The 21,498-nt window shown below is 38.3% G+C and overlaps 1 non-coding gene across 1 annotated transcript; it reads right to left on the bottom strand.

The window, feature by feature from the left end:
- Positions 1-21,083: 21,083 nt before the first annotated feature.
- LOC145044577 (small nucleolar RNA R71) lies at positions 21,084-21,190 on the bottom strand. The gene has a single exon (XR_013681526.1). It is a non-coding gene; the product is annotated as a small nucleolar RNA R71 (small nucleolar RNA).
- Between the last annotated feature and the right edge of the window lie 308 nt (positions 21,191-21,498).

Raw genomic sequence — 21,498 nt, forward strand, 5'->3', positions numbered from 1 at the left:
TTTATAATCGAAATTTGATTATAAAACTCCAAAGAAAAAGAACATGCTCTTTTCGGAATTTTTCATGTCAAAACTCCCTTTTAACATATGGCATAAACTTTGTGCTTCAATCCGGAAAATCCAAAAAATAATCAATTTTTAGCTTCGTTCACGGATTGCCTTTGACAAAATTTCTCAAAAATGGGTAGAAATTGTCAATTTCAAAATTCTGCAGTGACCCGTTGCGCCCAAAACAACAAAATATGCAAAATTCTCCCACTTTTCCAAATATGGGTAAAAAGAATCAATTTGCACAAACTGCAGGGACCTGAAATGCCCTTTCTTCAATTTTCAGCAAAAACAAGCCTTTTACGAATTTGGGTGCAGACTGCCAAAAATTCGAAGTCTCAGGGACCATTTTCGAAAATTCTGCTCTTTGTGCCTAAATCATACGAAACATCCTCCAAATATACGAAGCACCAAATTTTTTTCGAATTTGAGTGAAAAGTGTCAAACATTCGAAACATGGGTTAATTTTCGAAATGACAAAAATTCGAAGGTTCAGAGGTCAAATTCGAAACTTTGCGATATGTATTCAATTCATATGAAGCTTTATACCAAATATACAAAGATTATAGCAATCATTCGAATGGTAATTTTCCTTTGACAACAATTCTAAACTTCAAGGATGAAATTCAAAACTTTTTGCTTCTTCTTTAATACATACAGATCTTTTCAATTCATACGAAGCATACGAAGCCCCTCCAGTGAACAGTAACACGCCGTACAAAACTTTAACATTTTGTTTCTTGTTCTACACAAACAGGACCATTCGAACAATCCTTCATTCAAACCCAAAAACCCAGTCATCGACTTTCTCACAAGACCTTCGAACGTTAACCCATCAGTTTGACATCATTCGAACAATCTCAATACAAGATCTATTCTTTGTATATTAACTCCATTCGATTTGTCTCGACTAGCAACCATTCGAACATCAATCAATTGCCTTTCGTTCAAATTCCCAATACCAACTAAACATTCGAAATCGATCACAAAAACAAACTTCCAAACATCGATTCTTTATTTCACTTAACCAACCCTTCGAAATCATAAGATGTGAACCAAAAATCGATTAAACCAAATTCCAAATTATCTACTTCCAGTTTATTCCAAAACCATCGACCATCGAAAAATTTATTTCAAAATTAATAATGAAACATCAAAGCTCAAATAACCTTCACTTTTCCAGTCCAACCATTCACTTTTCACAGTTCAATCTTCGAAATATGTTCAATCATCCTTATTAACACTCAAAATTTGTTATCATGTTCTTCCCGTCAATCTTTGACATAAGAAATACAATAGTCGAAATTGCTTTCCGCATCCAATAATCAAACTCCAGCAATCGACTCTTGATTCCAAGTCAAAGTAATCAAACTTTGACTTGATTGAAGAATGAACACATTCGATTACAGTTTCCGATTTGACTTTTAGCTTTGACTATCAAAGTGGTTCATTGGCACATAAAGAAATCATCATTCCCAAATCAAAATCAAAACAAAATAACAAATCCTTGATACAAAATCAGCAAATCTTTAAACTCTAATCATCGTTACCGAAAACAACATCAAATCCTAGATTGAAATTTCGATATTTCATTGAAATTATCATGGTTTGATCGACTAATCAATAATCAAAAAATACTTTTCAACTAATGAAAGAATCTGATGTGAAATCGATTCACACAAACAAAAAAAATTAATCAATCGTTAAAACCAATTCACAGATTGAATGAATACAAAGCGTTATATGCGAACTGAGAAAAAGTCTTGAACTAATAAAGCCATTGGGCTTGAAAATTGGATCGATGAACAGAAACAGTAAGTTTGGACTCAATATACGTGAACAATAAAAGATAGCAAAATTTGGATCAAATCCTCTCGTGAACAGTAACAAACTATGATCATTTGGGCTTAATCAAGATTTGGACTCAATCAATATAAATGAACAGTATTCAAATAGAAATTTGGGCTTTAAAACTTGGATAAATGAACAAAAATGAATTAATCTTTTGAATTCAGATTTGGTATTGATCTTTAAAAAAAATTGTTGAATCACCAATGGGGTAAAAACAGATTAGATTCAACGAAACAAATCGATCAAAATTCAAAAATATTACACACAATTTAAAGAGATTAAGAGAGATCATTGAGAGAGACTCACCAAAATTGTTCAAATTGCAACAAATGTTGCCAAACTGAGAATCGTTCTTAAAAAATCACCTTGATCTTGAAGACCCGCTTTGATACCAATTTTAGTGACAAAGAACATGGTTTGGCATGCAGAATTAAAGCTTGCACAATTGAACACGGTGATTTGGGTGATCAAGAGATGTATTGATTGTATATGGTGTTACACAAAGATGATCTAGATCTAGACTACATAAATAACACACACTTAGACACTCAACTTTTACGTCTCTCAAGCACACCTCTACTAGTGGACAAACCCACCTTATATAAAGGTGTTTACATGTCTCTCTCTCACTCTCACTAACACATGTGTCAAAAGGATAATACTCCACATGAAAGTGGGTTTTACAAAAGTCAAACATTTACAAAGTCAATCATGAATAACTTTTCACCCTAACACTTAACAATAAGACACTGCTATATTCTATCATGAAATAACTTAATTACTGAGTACGAAAAGTAGAGATAACATTTATAGTAGCATCATTCCTAAAGATCTCTTTGATGTTATTATTGATATTGATTAATGATGCTAAAATACAAGAGTACAAAGATAGAATATGCTAGATCAAGCATATGCGTTAAGGAGATCCTAGTGGTGTCTAGGGAATTGTTTTTGTCATATGTGCTCATTTAGTAACATACATAATTGATTTGTTGCATGTTTTCATTTAAACACACGCCAAAATGTTAAATTACTTCATAATTATTATGTGTAGTGACTTTGGGACTATGCGACAATTCTTGTGATTAGTATGAGTAGGTGTTTGTCACACCCCCAAACCAGAACATCGGAAACGTCTGGGGGCGGATGACTTCATGTACAGTATCATAACAGTTGAATATGAATGAAACATAGCAACCAAACATCATACATTACAATATACCAACATTCATTGTTTTACAAATTGTACTTGTTTAACAATTACACTAAAATGACAATAAGTAGGATTGCTTAAAAGATGGTAAAATAATCCAGATCCAAGGCTCGAGTACCTGTTCACTAAGTTCCTGATAATACAAGTCGTTTTGAAAAGCGTTAACATAGAATGTTGGTGAGTTCATAAGCATGTTTGTAGGAAAAACTTTGTAATATCGGCTCTTATAATAAGTTGTAAAACTTTAGAAAATCCAATATTTTCTATAAAAAGTAGTTTGTGAGTCTCGTTCCAAAACCATGTATAATTTCATGCATGTCGTTTATTATCCTTTGTTTGTATTTAAAAAGAGGGCTTCCCCATAATATCCTGTATTTTCTGTATATAAAAGTGTTGTGGTCTTAAAACCCGAAGACCCGAGTGGTGAAATCAGTTTACAAAGTATACGAAACATGGTTTGTGTTTGTAAAAAAAAAGAAACTAGTAGAGTGTAAATTCTTCATAAATTCAAATAGTGTTGTTATTCTCTATGTGTCTTTTCCTTGTAGGGTAAAAATGAATATATCCAGAAAATCCAATATTTTCTTAATAGAGAACTGTAGTCTTAAACCCTAAGACCATGATGAATATGGATAGTGTATAGACATTAGTATATAGTTTCATTTCTTTTAATAAAACTAACAAAGTAAAGTTTCCCGTAAACCAAAATAGTGTTGTTAACCCCTATGTGAGTCGCTATAACCATACTAATGACGAGAGCGCTTGGCTTGACGTTTTTCAGACATCGGTTTCTTTAAGATACTTGTCACCCTAGACCGACCTAGTCTAGTTGTAGCGAATAGCTCATGTGTGGGGGTGTCAACCATGTATAGATCTATACACAATTACCTTGCTCTCTGTCCAGGAGACTTTGGTTATAACTAATAGGACTTACCGCGTACGCTAGGTAGGAACGACTGAAGAAGAGTATGCAAGATGTTTGTGTGTTTTCATAAGGTTTCAACCTTTAAACTTACATCTAAACACAAGTATAAGCACTTTTAGTATGTTCAAACAATTTTCTGGTTTTTAACTTTTCTGTCCCTATTTTTAGAAAAATTATAGAAAAATCATTGTAAGTCGAATTTTGGATTCATAAACTTTGGGAGTTTGGAAATTGAGTCTAAATTTTCCACAGTTTTTCTCATAAGTTATAATGGCCTCAAACCAGTGTGAGAATGTTCATCTTCACAGGTTGGTCCGAAATTATTCCGGAAGTGATAGGCAGTTTTGTAAAAATCGCCAAACATTGTAGAAAAATCGTATGAACTCATGAGAGTAGTCATTAGAAAGTTATAATCCTAAAATATTTGCATGTAAAACAGTTTTGATAAATATTACATTCAAGGTGGTTAAAACAGTCCGTAAATGGACTATAACTTTTATGTGGAAAGCTGGGGGTTAAGTTTATGTTATACATGTTGGCACACAAGACTCATTTTTGGAGTGTATAACCCCATATTTACAATTTTTCAAGCAATATATATATATATATATATATATATATATATATATATATATATATATATATATAGATGTGTGTGTGTGTGTGTGTATGTGTGTGTGTGTGTGTATGTGTGTGTGTATGATAAAAACACTTTTCTCATGATTTTTATGAAGATCTATGTGATAAACTTTGTGTTCAAGTAAAAAACCAAAAGTTAAACACACAACACAATGGTCCATGCAATTATCTAATGGTTAACCAAAACTTTAACTTGTATCCCCCCCCCCCCCCCCCAAAGAGTATGAAAACATGAAAAATAGTGGGGTATGAAGTTCACCTTGGGGGTTTCAAGATGTAGATGAAGAAGAAGAACGATTTTTGAGCCTAAATTGCCTTCTTGAGGGATCTTTCGAAGTGGTGGTTTTCTAAGGACTTTAATCACAAAAATGAAATTGTAAGAGAATGATATTTGTAAAAACTTGAAATAAACAATGGAGTTTGACATGAATCTTACCAAGTTTATGACTCTTAAGGAAAGCTTTTTTGAAGAATACATACACAAATCACGATTTTGATGCAGGGAGGATATGAGGATTTCTTGAGTGTTGAGAGGAAAAGTGAATTGGAGATGAAGTATGAATGAGAGTGAAGAGGGAGAGGATGATTGAGTTTATGGGGGGGGGGGGGGAGGGAAAGGGTGGTGGCTTGGATATATGTTGGGTAAATGATCATTTGCATAGATGTATGTAGGATATAACTTTGTAATTTGTGGTGTATCATTGAGATGGCATGCATAGATTAATTCATTTTTTTAAGTGGGCTAAACGACTCAAGAGGGGTCCTTAGCCCAAAAGGAGTGGTTCAATTTTTTTGGTTTGTTCCAATAAGGGTTCTTGGCCCATAAAAGCTTAATAAATGGTTTTTGGTTCGAGGGGCCCAAAAATATTAATTCATGGCCCAACTAAGCCTATTAGGGGAGTTTTTCAGCTCAAAATAATGTTTAATAATAGGTTTTGGCGCATTAGGGCCCAATGGAGGTTATCGACCCAATAGGGCCCAATAAGGAAGTATTGGTCCAATAAGGGTTTTGGGTTGAGAATTTATGTTTAAGGTCGAAAAACTTTCATCGGATTTGGTTTGGCTTATATGAGGTTGTTTTGACTTGAATAACAATGTATGAACATATGAACTTAAATGGCAACATAGCTTGAATTTCACTAAATGGGGTGTTGCAAGGTCACATGAAAGAAATTGTTGTGAACAAGCTTCGCATCTTAAACCCTAAATTTCTAGTTGTGACATCCCCCACCCTCCCCCACCACCCCCCCCCCCCCCCGTTAAAGGGAATTTCATCCTGAAATTCGTTTCTAAAGCAACTCCTGAGTACTAGCGAAAGGATGTGGGTATCCCAGTTTCGTCTAATCTCTTCGTTCCTAGGAGCACTTAAGTCTTTGTGTAGTGTTCCAGCGTACCTTTTCTATTAGCACTTGACCTCGCTCCTTTGCCTTCCCGTCCCGTTACTCCCATGTGTTCTTCGGCGAAATAGAGATTTTTATTCCCCTCAATTTCGTCTAGTGGGACAACGAGGGTCTTGTCAGATAAACATTTCTTTAGATGGGATGCATGAATAACAAGGTGTACATTGTCGGGTTCAAGTGGTAGCTGGAGTTTATAAGCCATTGGACCAATACATAGCAAGGATTTTCAAAGGTCCGATGCGTCTTGGGTTCAATTTCCCATGATATCCCAAAGCGCATTATCTCTTTCCAAATGGGTGCTTTTAGTAATCCACGATTACTGACTTGTGGTTCCAAGGGCTTCTGTCGCCTACTTGTCTAGTTCTTTTGTCAGCCTCTAGATGCCTCTAGTCATGCTCGAGTTTGGGTAATCTTTTCGGTTGTCTCCATGGTGTTTTCGGGGCTGGTGACAGTGTCTTCGAGCACTTGCCCTTTGGCTACCCATGTGTTGGTCAACTTAACCTACACAGGGTGGTCTGCATTTATGTCCTCTATGGTGAGGTGAATGGATGGTTACAGTTAATGATAATTGTATACTTGACGCCCCAAAAGTAGTGTCTCTAAACCTTAAGGCGAACACCGTTTTCACCAGGTTAAGGTTGCGTATGGTATAGTTGCCTCATACTTCGTAAGTTGGCATGGGAGTTTCTTACTACGGGATTATGGACTAGTGGGATGTTGATCTTTGCTTGTTTTCTGAGGGTAGGTCGAGTAAGTCTTTGATTCAGAATAGGGGATATCGATCCTTGAGGATAGGTTTGTTTGATTCCTAGTAGTCATTGATCCTATGGAAACATAGCCTTCCCTCTTTATGAGTCGGATGGGTGCTCTTGGAGGTACGAGTCTTGGTCTGATAGTTCTTATATTTACTGGGTCGTTCCATCGACCAGACACCTTTGGTGTTTATGTTGGTGCTAAGTGGCCTTGGTGGTCTGGCTATGGAAATGGATCCATGAGTTGAGTTGATTTCCAAACTCAACTTGGCACCTAGGCAATATTCCCAAAGGGACTTCGGGAACATCGCAGGGAGGTTATGAATTTTCGAGGTTCCTTTGGGGTCTTTTCGCTTCTTGTTTCCAAATTCTATTTTGGCTAGGAAAAGCATGGTATTTCTTACATAGGCACTTAGGAGTCTAGATGCCAGGGATAATTCGAGGATTTTCGTTATAAGTTGTAGGGGTTTCATTAATCAATTGGTTACAACGAAAAGTCTCTTTGTGGCATAGGAATTTTGTATGGTGAGGATCAAGTCAGTTCATGTCAATTGACACCATTGGGCTCCTTATTGTAATAGATGTTGGATTGATCTGAAAGGGATGGTTGTTCGAAATGATAGTGTGTTCTATGTACACATTTGTAATGTTACCAATTTCATCCTTCGTATTACTACTGTGAGTATCTTGTACCACGTTTAGTGAGTATTAGCAGTATGAGGGCTCCGACTATTAGTGATGAAGTTTCATAGTATGGTCCCCACCAGGCACCTCTATAATCAGTTGGCGTATGTAAGTCACGTATAGTTAAGACTAGGAAGGCCGTTGACTGAGGGAATCTGCCCTAAATCTACAACCAAACAAGGAACAGTAAATGAGGTGGAATCACACACTCTAAGCCATTAAAATCTCAATTATATATGAACATAATATATATACTAAGCCATCATAAGTCACCTATAAGGAACCTTAGTTTTTTGTATGAATGACGTGATTCGTTCGGACGAGAGTGTTAATTTATAATTAGTTACTAAAGGTTTTAAATATCTTTAGTGGAAAAAACATACCGCAGTTCACAGGTGATTTCGGGAGGCTCTCTCCTGTAGTGATTGTCAACACTCTACCCTCCGTGCTAGAGTTCATTGTTATTGGAAAGTCCCTCCTAAAGTGTCCAGATTCATCACGCTCGTAATAGGTTGGGCTTATTCTGATACTGGGGGTCTAGGGAATTGGTCATGCTAATGCCCTGCAAAAACAGGTGGTGTGCCCCTTCCTATTGCAATTCTTGCAGTGTAAGTTTCGTTAGGATCCATAGTGATGAAAATTACACTTGTTACACTTTGGGAGGGTTCCAACGTATTGAAGGACTGGTGCTGGTGTGGCAGGTGTTGTGGCAGCATGAACCGCAACAATCTGTGGCTTCTTCAAGGGCTCTTGTGATGTTTTACTCTTCCTCTCTTTCCAAGATTTTTTTTCTTGCTCTTAGGTTTGTGGTCTGGAGTGTCCTTGTGGGTAGCACCTCATTGGTGCCCTTGGTTATTACTACAGTTGGAGTTGTTGATACCTTTTCCGTTTTCATTTTCATTTGTGTTGTTAGTGTTGAGTTGTGCCATGACGGCTGTCACGACAGTTGTCACTTCAACTTGGAAAGTAGCAGAGTCTATCCGTAGGATCGGTGTTTCGCCGGTTGGATGGTTGTTTCCATAGGAGGACATAGTTTTGTTACATGAGGAGAAACGAGTGTGTGAGTAACCAAGGTCATTTCTAGTTGTATCCATCTATTTATATTCACCTAGGTGTTATATTTTCTTTATCTATTCCTAAGCAATATATCTTCCCTAGGTGCTACAAATCGATCTGCCGCTCCCGGGCTGTAGAAATCATAACATTCAGGGTCTTGCACCCTGAAATACTCACAAACTACCTAATATCTATTCGGTTTTATGTACTCTAACATTCCAATGGTGCACATACAACTCTAATGATTTGGATCCAAGTTTTCTATAATTATACATGCAATATTGGTTTTCAAATCATGAAGCATAAACTAGCATACAAAATTTGATATATGAATCATAAAACTAGTTAGAAGATTACCTATTGATGTAGCTAGTAGAAATTTGGACTTTAGGAGCTTAGCACCTCAAGTTCGATATCTCAAATGTCTTACAACAAACCATGAACAAAAGGAGGAACTTGATATAGAGGTTAAGGAGTACAAAACTAGCTAGCTTCTACTTTAGCATGCATGGGGCGATTTTAGAGAGTTAGGGGTTACTTTTATAGTTTAGGATTTCATCCATGCAAACCATAATTCACCATGACTCTTAACATTACATAGGCCTTTTGGGATAAACCTTTATGGACTCTCATATAGCTTTAGTCCAACCCTAGTCAACATGGATCATGAGTCCAACTATAAGTATTACTGATTTACCTAATCAGTCCCTGTAACTTTAATCAGCCTCTTTTGATCACTAAATTAATTGCAAATTAATTCTAGACCAATACTAATTAAATAATGTGATTTCTCAATTAATATATTGTAACGCCCGCAGATCCGGGCTAGTCAATTTAGAGGCAATAGGGGTCGAAAACGACTTTTCTACAAAAAGATTATTTAGAATAAATAATCTTAACCAAGTTGTAGAATATGTCACAAGGTTTCCGTACATATAAAGAACGCCGAAATCCGAGTTATAACGAAGAAGTTATGACCCGTCGAAGTTTCGCGTCGGAACCAGCACGGTGCCGGGAAGCGTAAATAGTAAATTTATGATAGAGAGAGATTTAGCCTTAGTGCTCTAAACGAAAGTCGTAGAATATGTTAAACTAAGAACATCGATTAAAAGAACGCCCAAATCTGACTTCGTATGAAGAAGTTATGATTTTTCGAAGTTTCAGATTAGCGGTGTACAACCCGAAATTCGAATTTTAGATCGATTGATTTTTAGCCGACGCAACCTAAACAAGAATCGAAGATCTCGTTATTAGTAGCGTAACGATAAAAATACAGACGAAAATGGACATCGGATAAAGAAGTTATGAGATTTTAACGGACCAATCTTGTCCCGGCCTGTTAAAAATATAACTTTAAAAATAAAGTCAAAATTAGCCGACGGAGTCTAAACGAAAGTTGTAGAGTACGTCTCCACCTACGCGTGGATATAAAGAACGTCAAAAACGGAGTTTGTATGAACGAGTTACAAATTATAATAGCATATTTACGTATTAAAATAAAGTATAAATTATGTATACGTACACATATATATACATATGTATATATCATTAGAAAGGTATCGACGATGCGGTCATTATAAGACTAATGTTGAGTTCTTTCGACATTAGTTTAGTACAAATATCATTAAATCCATTTAAAATAGTATTATAGAGGGGTGTTTAGTTGTTTATATAACTAAAATGTCATTAAGTAATTATGGAGGGTAGTTTTTGAAAATTCAATTAGTATAAATAAGAGCCTTGGGCTCTCATATTTCTTGCACCATTCTCTTGATTCAAGAGTCTTTCTCTCCTTATCCCCCGAGCATTTCGGTCCCTCGTGATTCGACTTCTCTTTTTGTAGTTTTAGTATAGTAAGGTGAGCACTGAAGCGTTGCACGAATCTTTCTTAGAAAGATTCAACGACGAAGTTCTGCCCCTGCAGAGCCCGACTCCTAGCTAAAATCCCCTTGAAAGTAAGTTATGCTTACCCTATTTTAAATATAGTTTATATTTAAAATTAGTATTGTTATTATAAATTTATAATAAATATTTGAGCTATTATTATGACTTATATAAGTGTCGTTATAATATCTTTTAACTACTTGCGGTACGGGAAATCTGGTTTAAAGGGCCGCATAGGGTTGTTGGATTTTAGAAGTGCTATATGCCAAAATGGTCCTGCCCTCTGATGTTTTATGTCTGGCCCCTGTCTGTACATAGTAGTTGGAAAGTATTGTTTAAACGCTTATATAATAATAATAATAATAATAATAATAATAATAATAATAATAATAATAATAATAATAATAATAATAAGACTAATAATTAGTCACGGTAATATTAGACTAAAATCTAGTGGTGATAATACTAGGTTTCGTCAAAGGAAATTATTTTAAAGTAAACGAAGCGTTGTTCGGGTACCGAGTCACCACCTTCTCAGGTGAGTGCATAGTTCCTTTCATCTTACACATAGATATGAAGTATTTTAATATAAATTACGTGCTATGTGTGCATATTGTCTGAATACTTGCTGTCTATGCTGAGTGAAAGATTTTATACATGTTTTAAATGATTTAAACTATATATGTATTTTATATCTACGAAAATGTTGGGGTAAAACATGGGTAGATATAATATATGAAATATGAGTTGGATGATGAGTTGAGAGGTGATATAGACTATAAGGTGTGGGTGAGAGGTGTACGATGTGAGAAGCCTTTTTCCCAAACGATGTCCCCGTCATTCAGCAGAGTATGGATGACAACCACGGACTATCCTAGATAGTCCAGTGGAACACTATTAGGCTCGCAACCTATAGGTGTTGTGAACGATGTGGTCACCCGGTGTACTCTAAACCTTGGTGATCATGCAGACTTGATACCTAGACCCTGGCGATCATGCAGACTTGGTGCCAAAACCTTGGTGACTATGCAGACTTAGTGCCTATTGTATAAATTCTGGCGACTATGCAGACTTAGTGCCTAAACCCCAGTGACGATGGACTTCGTTCCGATTCCTTAGGATGATCCTTAGGAATGTATGAACGAGGAATAGTTGATTCTTAGGGTAGATCCTTAAGAATAAAGCAGATAATAGGGATGGGTAATTGGGTTGATTGTTTGATTGTTTGAAAATAATAATTATATTATTATGGGTTGAAAACCCTATGTACTCACGAGGTTTCCCAACCTGACCCACTCAGTTTATTTATATCACAGGTGTTGATATGAAGTCACATTACACTGAGAGATTTAAAGAGATGTAGATCACTAGTGTAAATAAATGTAAGTTCTGTTTATGCTTATGTTTCTGTATTAACGATGACATCCCAAATGTTTTAAAATGAACAAAATACATTTCTTCGAAAATGTTTTAAAAACGTATTTATCATGTTTTTCTGGGAACAAATTCCGCAACATTTTTATTAAAAGAAGTACTCTGATTTTTATAAAACATAAACAAAAATCGGTCTTTTCTGGCCGTGAAAATAGGGATGTCACATATATTATACTTATAATATATTAATAAATCACAATAACCTCTTTTCAAATATCCATCCTATCAAATTGTTCCAGAGAGTTGCAACCCAAATGGACCATGCTATTTTTTGGGTCAGTACATACCAATTATAGTTATCAGCTTAGAGACCTAATCCAACAGTCTCCCACTTGGATAAGTCTAATAACTATAATTGCAAATGCAACTTCAAAATCTGATTAGCAATCCTCTGTTCTTCAAGATATCATGCAGACAAATACATGGAAGATAGTTATACTTATTGTCCAGCAGTTTGTCTCCTGATTTCTAATTTGTCTGGCATAGAACTTAATTGAAGACATCAACTGAGTCTTGACCAGGACCAACACATAAGTCAAAACACAATCATCGAGAGGCCCAAGATACCGCTTTTAATCCTCTTAGGATAAAAGAAATAGATAAACTTTGACTTATATGCTTGTAGTAACGACTCGTTAAATCATACACAACAGTACATTTTATAACATCAAGTTACTGATGCGTTTTCGCACTATCAATGTACAACCAACTTATAATCAACGACTCATATATCTTGGTTTGAAGATTATATGATATTATCATCTCATAATCACTCGTGATAAATTTCATGAAGTGATTCATGTGAGTATGGGTTTAATCTAATACTCAAATCTTATTTCAAGAGTACTCATGAATGTTTGTAGCAAAGATTGCTTGTCTAACACCTTAGACGATCTTACAAAAACCCATTCATGACACCAACTTCCAAAGTATGATCGACTGTGGATAGTTTGAATTATCTTATTATTCAGAAAGTCAAAACATGCAAAATGAAATAATAGTAAACAATTGACACAAGATAGTAACTTTACTTATAAATAAAAACTTTTTTTTATTCAATCATCAAATGTCAATTACAAATTAGCTATTACAAGTTTCTAAATATCTATCTAATCATTAAAACTAACATTGTCCTTCAGCCCAATACTTATTGCATGCTGCAAGTGCTTATCCCTGCTTAGTCCCTTTGTAAGGGGATCCGCTAGGTTCTCTTCTGACAATCTCCTCTTTACTAAGAGGAGTCCTTCTTCCACTTGATGTCGTATAAAATGATATTTTATGTCGTTGTGTCTGGATCTAACATGATCCCTTGGTTCCTTGGCTAAGGAAGTTGCACTCTCATTGTCACAGAAAATTTCTATAGGCTCCTTTACATATGGTACAACTCTAAGGTCTCCGATGAAGTTCTTGAGCCATATTGCCTCCTCTACCACATCGTTTTTGGTTATGTACTCTGATTCACACATTGAATGAGCCACAGTTTCCTGTTTGGAGCTTTTCCATGTTACTGCTCCTCCATTTAAGGTAAATATCCAGCCCAACTGAGAGCGGAAATTATCTCTGTCGGTCTGAAAGCTGGCATCACTATACACTCTCACTCTCAAGTCATCACTTCCACTGAGGGTAAGGACTCGAGGTCGAAGGGCCGGAGCCGCTGTGGGAAATGTGGCAAGACGCATGATGGAGTTTGTAGAATAGGGGGATTGGGCTGTTATATGTGCGACAAGGTGGGGCACCCTACCCAAACCATTCCGATATTAGACCTGCTTTGTTTTCGCTGTAATTAGCGAGGCAATAAAAAGGCTAATTTATCGAGATTGGTGTCAGGAGCGCTAGTGGCGCCACCAGCTCCAGCGACTCTGCGGATCATAGATGGCCGTCACGGCAAGTCAGATGCTCCTTTGGTGAGGAGCTGAGCCTTCCAGTTGACCGCCGATGAGGTGCGTGTCGCACCAGATGTGGTGAGATGTACGTTTCTTCTCCCTAGTTTTATTTTATGTTCAGTTTTGATATTTATATTCCATGTATCTTGTTTTAGGATCGACCCATATGAACAGTTTCCCAGTGCTAGTGTTATTTGACTCGAGGGCTACCCGATCCTTTGTATCGCTCGCGATTATCAAGTGATTTATTGGAGCTCAAGTGGAGTTCGATTGTCCCCTTGATGTAGAGATTACGGATGATAGGACCGTTCGAGTTGCGAGAGTTCATCGGGGATGTACACTGTTGTTGTTTGATGAGCAGTATTGATTTGGTCCCTATTCCCATGGGAGGGAATAAGGTTATTGTGGGTATGGAGTGTTTGAGTCCCAATGGGATAGTGATCGACTGCGAGAGGCACCTAGTGCGAGTTAGGAACCCAAATGGAGGAGGGATGGTGATTCAGGGCGAGAGGTCATAGGGTGGGCTGACTTTGTGTTTGTCAACAAGGGTGAGATGCTACCTTCATTAGGTTGCACACGTAATGTCACCTATGTCATGGATACCTGGGAGAAGGGTAAGGTGATCGTATACGATGTACTGATCATACAGGAGTACTCGTATATATATATTTTTTGAGGATTTGTCGGGGGTACCTCCAGAGAGTCAGGTAAAGTTCAGGATTGACCTAGTTCCTGGTGCGGCTCTGATAGCCAAGACACCATATCGGTTGGGTCCTCCCGAGATGCAAGAGTTGTTTACATAGCTGCAGGAGCTGTTAGACAAGGTATTTATCAGGCCTAGCATTTTGCCATAGGGAGACTCGATCCTATTTGTAAAGAAGAAGGACGGGTCACATAAGATGTGTATAGATTACCGGGAGTTGAATAAGGTAATGGTGAAGAAGTGTTATCCGCTCCTGAGGATTGATGACTTATTTAACTAGCTTCAAGGTGCATCTTGGTTCTTAAAGATTGATCTGCGATCTGGTTATCACCAGATGCGAGTCTGGCACGACGATGTGCAGAAGACAGCCTTTGAGACTCACTATGGTCACTATGAGTTTTTGGTGATGCCGTTTGAGCTCACCAATGCTCCTTCCGTGTCATGAATCTCATAAACCACGTGTGTAGACCGATGTTGGATCGGTCTGTGATAATTTTTATCGTTGACATCTTGCTGTATTCCAAGACTCATGAGTAGCAAGAGGACCATCTGAGGGAGGTGGTGGAGATACTGAGGAAGGAAAGACTTTTCACAAAGTTCTCCAAGTGAAAATTTTGGTTGCATGAAGTGCTGGTTTTGGAGAAACCTCTTTAACCAGAACAGTATACTAGTCGATCCAACCAAGGTAGAGGTCGTGATGAGATGGGAGGTTCCGAGGTCTCCATCCAAGATTCAGAGCTTTCTTGGTCTGAAGGGTTATTATTGAAGATTCATCCAGGATTTCTCGAAGATTCCTGTTCCACTAACCTGACTGACCAAGAAGTCGGTCATATTCCATTGGGGGCCTGATCAACAGGCAGATTTCAAGAATTTAAGTCGGAAGTTGTGCGAGGCACTGATATTGACCCTACCAGAGGGCGTTGAGGATTTCATAGTGTATTGTGACGCATCGATCGTGGGCTTAGGTGCAGTTTTAATGCAGAGAGTGCGCATCATCACTTACGCATCGAGGCAGATAAAGCCTCACCAGGCAAGTTACCCGACACACGACCTGGAGTTGGGGGCAGTTGTATTTTCCCTCAAGATTTGGTGTCACTAACTCTATGTGGTCCGCTGTAAGATCTACACGGACCACAAGAGCCTAACGTACTTGATGGATCAGCAAAATCTGAACATAAGACAACAACGTTGGTTGAATGTGGTGAAGGATTATGACTGTGAGATCTTTTTTCACTTGGGGAAGGCCAATGTGTTGGCCGATGCACTCAGCTACAATGCGGTCGTGGCTCCGCTGCGAGATATATGCTTGAGGATGATAATGATTACTACACTGCAGGAGCGGATTCGGGATGCCCAAGTCGAGGGTATGAAGGTGGAGAATCGAAAGTGTGAGAAGATCATTGTGCCGATAGCTTTATTCGACTATGAGAATTGTGGATTGTTGACCCTACATCGTAGGGTCTGGGTTCCTTACTAGGGTGGTGTGCACTAGGTTCTGATGGAAGAGGCACACAAGTCAAGATTCTCCATTCACCTCAGGTCAACGAAGATATATCAGGATCTTCACCCTTATTATTAGTGGTCTTGCATGTAGTGGAATATAGTTTGGTATGTGGAGTGATGCTTAACATGCAGGAAAGTTAAGGCGGAGCATCAGCGACCTCACGACAAGACGCAGTTGTTGGAGATACCAGTGTGGAAATGGGAAGACATCACTATGGATGCCATCACAAAGCTTCCCAAGACCGCACGTGGGGTAGATTCTATCTGGGTCATTGTGGATCGATTGACCAAGAGTGCCCACTTCATACTTATCTAGGAGGTCGAGAAGCTGGCAGACATCTATATCAGGTAGTTAGGAGCTTGGAATGGGGTGCTAGTTTTTGTGATTTCTGACTGGGATGCGTGGTTTACTTCCAGATTCTGGAAGACGTTTCATGAAGAGTTAGGTACTCATTTGCACTTCAGCATGACCTTCCACCTGCAGACTAATGGTTAGAGCGAGCGGAGCATTCAAACTTTGGAGGATATGTTGCGGGGGTGTGTTCTAGACTTTGGTGGTAGCTGGGATACCTAACTTCCATTGGCAAAGTTCTCTTATAACAATAGCTACCATGCCAGTATCGATCAGCCTCCCTTTGAGATGACTTATGGGAGGAAGTGCACGACCTCAATATGTTGTGGTGAAGTTGGGAAGAGGGTCATGGGGAGTACCGAAGTGGTACTCAAGATGACAGAGATGATCCATCAAGTCCGAAGTAGACTTTAGACGACCTAGAGTCGGCAGAAGAGCTACGCCGACAGACGCCGATCGGAATTGGAGTTTCAGGTCGGGATATGGTCCTTCTGATGGTGTCACCTTGCAAAGGTGTCATCCTCTTCAAAAGACGGGGCAAGTTGGGCCCCAGGTATATCGGACCTTTCAGGGTTACAGCTCGGGTGGGCAAGGTGGCCTATCGGTTGAAACTTCTGGAAGAGCTTAGACAGATCCACATCTCCTTTCATGTTTCGTAGTATTGGAAGTGCATAGCTAATGATTCCGCGGTGGTTCCTTGGGAGGACATTCAGGTGGATGACAGCTTGAACTACATCGAGAGACCAGTAACCATTCTCGACAGGAAGACGAAGGATATGAGGAACAAGAGGATAAAGTTGGTGAAGGTGCAGTACCAGCACTGCAAGGGCTTGGAATAGACATGGGAGTTGGAAGATGAGATAAAGGAGCATTACCCATAACTATTTCCAGCCGTAGAAGACTTCGAGGACGAAGTCTGATTCAAGTGGGGGAGAAGTGTAACGCCTGGACCTTATCCAAGGTATTATTTATATATTTATTAGGTTAATTATTTTATATTGATTGGGCTTTGATCAAGTGGATCCTTACTAAGTGGACTTCAGGGTGTCGTACGATGGGCATACCACCCTATGTACGCCCAAATTACTAGCAATGGATGATCGCGCATGCCTTTCACGTATGCGCAACGTACCAAACAATACTCGCGACGTACGGGTGCATACCGCAAACCCTAAATTTTAGGGTTTGCACCGTATTTAAGCAACTTATAATCCTCTAAACCCTTATCCTCTCAGCCTCCCTTATCCTCATAGTGCCCAAATCAAACCTTAACTACATTACTTGTATTTTGAGCTTACTTTGAGCATTTTGGTGTTGTTTTTGTGGTTTTGAAGAGCAAGGAGTTTGAAGAAGGAGCAAGGACTTGAAGAGACCTTGTAGATCCATAAGCTTGGCATCTTTTCTGACTCATTTGAGGTATCAAGCTCCAACCTTGACTATTGCATGATTAGATGTAGTTTTAGGGTGTTTTATGTCACATTTTGGTCCCATATTTGAGGTCCCTTAAATTTTGGAAGAATTTGTCCATAAGAGCTATCCTTTTGAGCTCTTGGAAGAATTTAGGACCACAAAAATTAGATCTTGATGGTTTAGCCGCAACCATGCAAGTGATAGATGGCCACAAAGTGAGCTTACGAACTTAATGGGTGTCTTAATCCCCATCCATGCATGCAAAAGCATAAAGTTCATAACTTTGTGGTTAAGGAAGTTGTTAGGATCCTGGATCTACGTTCTAGACATTGGGACTTAATGGATTAAGTGAAATGAAGGATTTTAAGGTGACTGGCTGGAAGGTTGGGTGTACCCGCTAGTACGTTATGCATTTCAGGTCTGCTTCCCGCTTCTAGTCAAGGCCAGAGACACCAGACGTACGTACCAGGTACACCGCGCGTACACATGTAGAGTGGTTAACATGGGTTTATGGGCCTTGGGAGATTGGGCGTGAATTTTTTGGGCTTCATGACCCATTGTGGAGTAAGGCCTCTGGACCTAGGATTGGGATTTATGGTATTGAGCCTTTTTGGGCCTTATTGGGCTTTAAAGCTTAAAGGAATGGACTTGCGCCTTAAATTGATTATGGGTTGCACCTTGATGGAAAAGGACCATTAGGACAAGGACTAGGGGACCTTGCCTTTGGATATGAATTAGAAGTTGGGCCATAAGGGAGTCATACTTGGACCCAATAACTAACTAGGGACGTATTATGCTTTAGGGGGAGGAGTCCCGAGCCATTCGAGGAGTATGATTTCAGCACAAACAGTTAAGGTGGGTTACCTTCACGGTATAAGTGTGTTGAAGGCTCCAATGTCGGCCCACTAGTATTGTTTACAGTAGAGATGATTGCCTTTGTGATAATTGTCTGGCATGCCACAATCTATAGAGATTTATGTGCTTGTATGCTATGCTTTTACGTGGTAGAGTCAGGGGTGAAGTAAACCCCTGATATGTGCATAATTAGTTAATTATTTAGCATACATTTTTATTCATTTTTAACTAATTATGTGTATAATGTGGACAAAAGGTACTTAATAATGTTTAAATTTTGTTTTCAGTCCAAAAGTCATGCTTGGGAGTAAAAGGGAACAAGGGGGAGCAATTAGAGACCAAATAATGAAGAATGAAGGACAAAATCCTTCCTACTTGGCGAGTTCTCGAGCCTACTCGGCAAGTCCATTAGAATATTCCAAAAGATATGTCAAGACTCCTGGTATGAGACGGATAACTAGCATCTACTCGGCGAGTTGGGTCTGCTACTCGCTGAGTACACCCTGTTTTGTGATAATTATAAATACCAAACCATTATCCGATTGGGAGATACTTTTGGCGATTTTGAGAGCTGAACCTGAGAAAAAGAACCCTTGGAGGAGCTAAGGAACCCTAATCTTCAATCCTTGGAAGAATCAAGGAAATTAGGTTAATCATTCCACTTAGCTTTAGGAATTAAGTATGTTTAGCTTAGTTAAATCTGCTTATGAGTTTGTTTTTATCATGACTATGAACTAAATTCTTTTTGTTTCTGTTGGGGAATACTAATTTACTCCTATAGTTTATAATATACTTTTTGATTGATTATTATTTGGTGATTTTAATAAATTAAGTTTGTTAAAGAACCTTATGCATTAATGACAACTATTTTCTGTTAATTGGAAGATAATTAAGCTGCATGAACATCTCTTAATTATTAACCTCATATGCTATGTGAACACTTGATCATATGCTTAAGAGTAATGAATATGAAATTAAGATTAATTAGAGAATAGGTAAATTAATGTGTGAGCTTGTTTGAGAAACCAACAAACAAGAGGTTAATTGAGACACCAACTTGATTAACCAAATACAAATCTTATTTAATCCAAATAATTGAACTAGGGAATTAATTAGTTTAAACAATTGGCCATTGCTTGAATTGATTAATTGTCTAAGGGTTAGGAGTAATGAACATGAATCTAACCACTATAGTTGGTAACCAATAATAATTAATTTATCATTAAAATAACCATAAGAGTGAATTAGTTGAACCTAAACAGAAACCTTTTAATAAATTTGGTGAATTTGTCATTTGCTTTAATTGTTTAGTTAGTTAATTGTTTTAAGTGCTATGTTTAAGTTTCTAGTCTTGTAAAACTAGAGGAAAAACCCTTTACCTTTACTTTTAATGAACATGAATCGACACCCTACTTATCCAACTATACCACTAAAAGATAGGTTCACTGCCTTTGTGTGCTTTATTTATTAACTAAAAGTAGGATTAAAACTAGTTGGTTTTACACACATCAAGTTTTTGGCGCTGTTGCTGGGGAACGGTTCTAAATAATTTATCTAATTTCTAATTTTTTCGATCCTTTGTGCGAGTTTACTGGCACAAAGTTAATTTATTGCAGATTAGTAATTAGTAGTTAGGTTTTTCGCATCTAAATTAGTTTTTATTTCAAGTTTTGAATTCTTTCAAAAATATACTGCTACTCGTCGAGTGCCTTCGCACCTACTCGGCGAGTACAACAGGTTTTAGCTTTTAATTTTTCGTTTTTTTAGTACATTTTTTTTCTTTTTACGTTTTTATCTTGTTTATTTCAGGACTTTCATGACCAGAGGATCGAACACCCCGCTGGTACCCCCGTTTGAAGATCCTGAATCCGCATTGAGAAGAAATAGAGGAAAGGATGTGGAAAGCTCAAATACACCAAAGAAGTCACCTTTGTCTAATTTGAAGACTGTTTTTGGGAAGAAGAAGAGCAGCAAATCAGGAGCATCCAACGCATCTTTAGCAAGCGAAGACCCGATCAAGGAAGACACCGAGGAAGAAGAAGAACCCACATACAGGCACGACTCCGATTCCGGCGACGAGTTAGCTCATACCATGGCTAACATTGATGAAATCCCCATGGGAGAATGGAAGAAGAGGATCCGCGATGACACCAGCCCTGGACTTGTGCAACCTGTAATTCCCGCTACTGCTACTTTCGAGCTAAAGGGCCACATACTCGCCCAGCTCAAGGAAATTCCTTTCTATGGAAAAGACCACGAGGATGCCTACAAGCATTTGGATGAAGTCAATGATGTAGCTGATTACTTCAATGTTCCAAATGTGCATCGCAAGACTCAGCTACTTCGCATGCTTCCAGTGACATTCAAAGGTGCTGCAAAAGACTGGCTCAAATCACTCCCCCCCCCCCCCCCCCGATCGGGATCAGTCACCACATGGGCCAAGATGAAAGAAGAATTCATTGATCACTTTTTCCCACCTTCCAAGATAGCCAAACTAAAGAAAGCAATAGCTAACTTTGAACAACAAGCTGGAGAGTCACTATATGAAGCTTAGGAGAGGTACAAGAGCTTACTAAGAAACTACCCACACCATGACCTAAATAGCCAGCAAGAAGTCTCCATTTTCTATGATGGAGTCAATGTCACAACTAGGCAGTTACTTGACTCGCAAGGCCTACTCACAAAGAATCCACCCCCGATGATCAAGTAATTAATTGAAGAATTCTCTAAGCACTCTAGAGAATACCACAACCTAAGAAATGATGTTACTAGGGGAGCCGCATATTTAGCTACTGAAGACTTGTCCGCGGTCATGGCTATGCTAAAAACCATGGATAGGAGCATGGATAAAATGGATCAAACGATCCATGTTATTCGGGTGGGGTGTGAAAATTGCAATGGACCTC

This window comes from Lactuca saligna, chromosome 4 (genome assembly GCF_052625555.1).
Source record: "Lactuca saligna cultivar CGN05327 chromosome 4, ASM5262555v1, whole genome shotgun sequence".
NCBI lineage: Eukaryota > Viridiplantae > Streptophyta > Magnoliopsida > Asterales > Asteraceae > Lactuca > Lactuca saligna.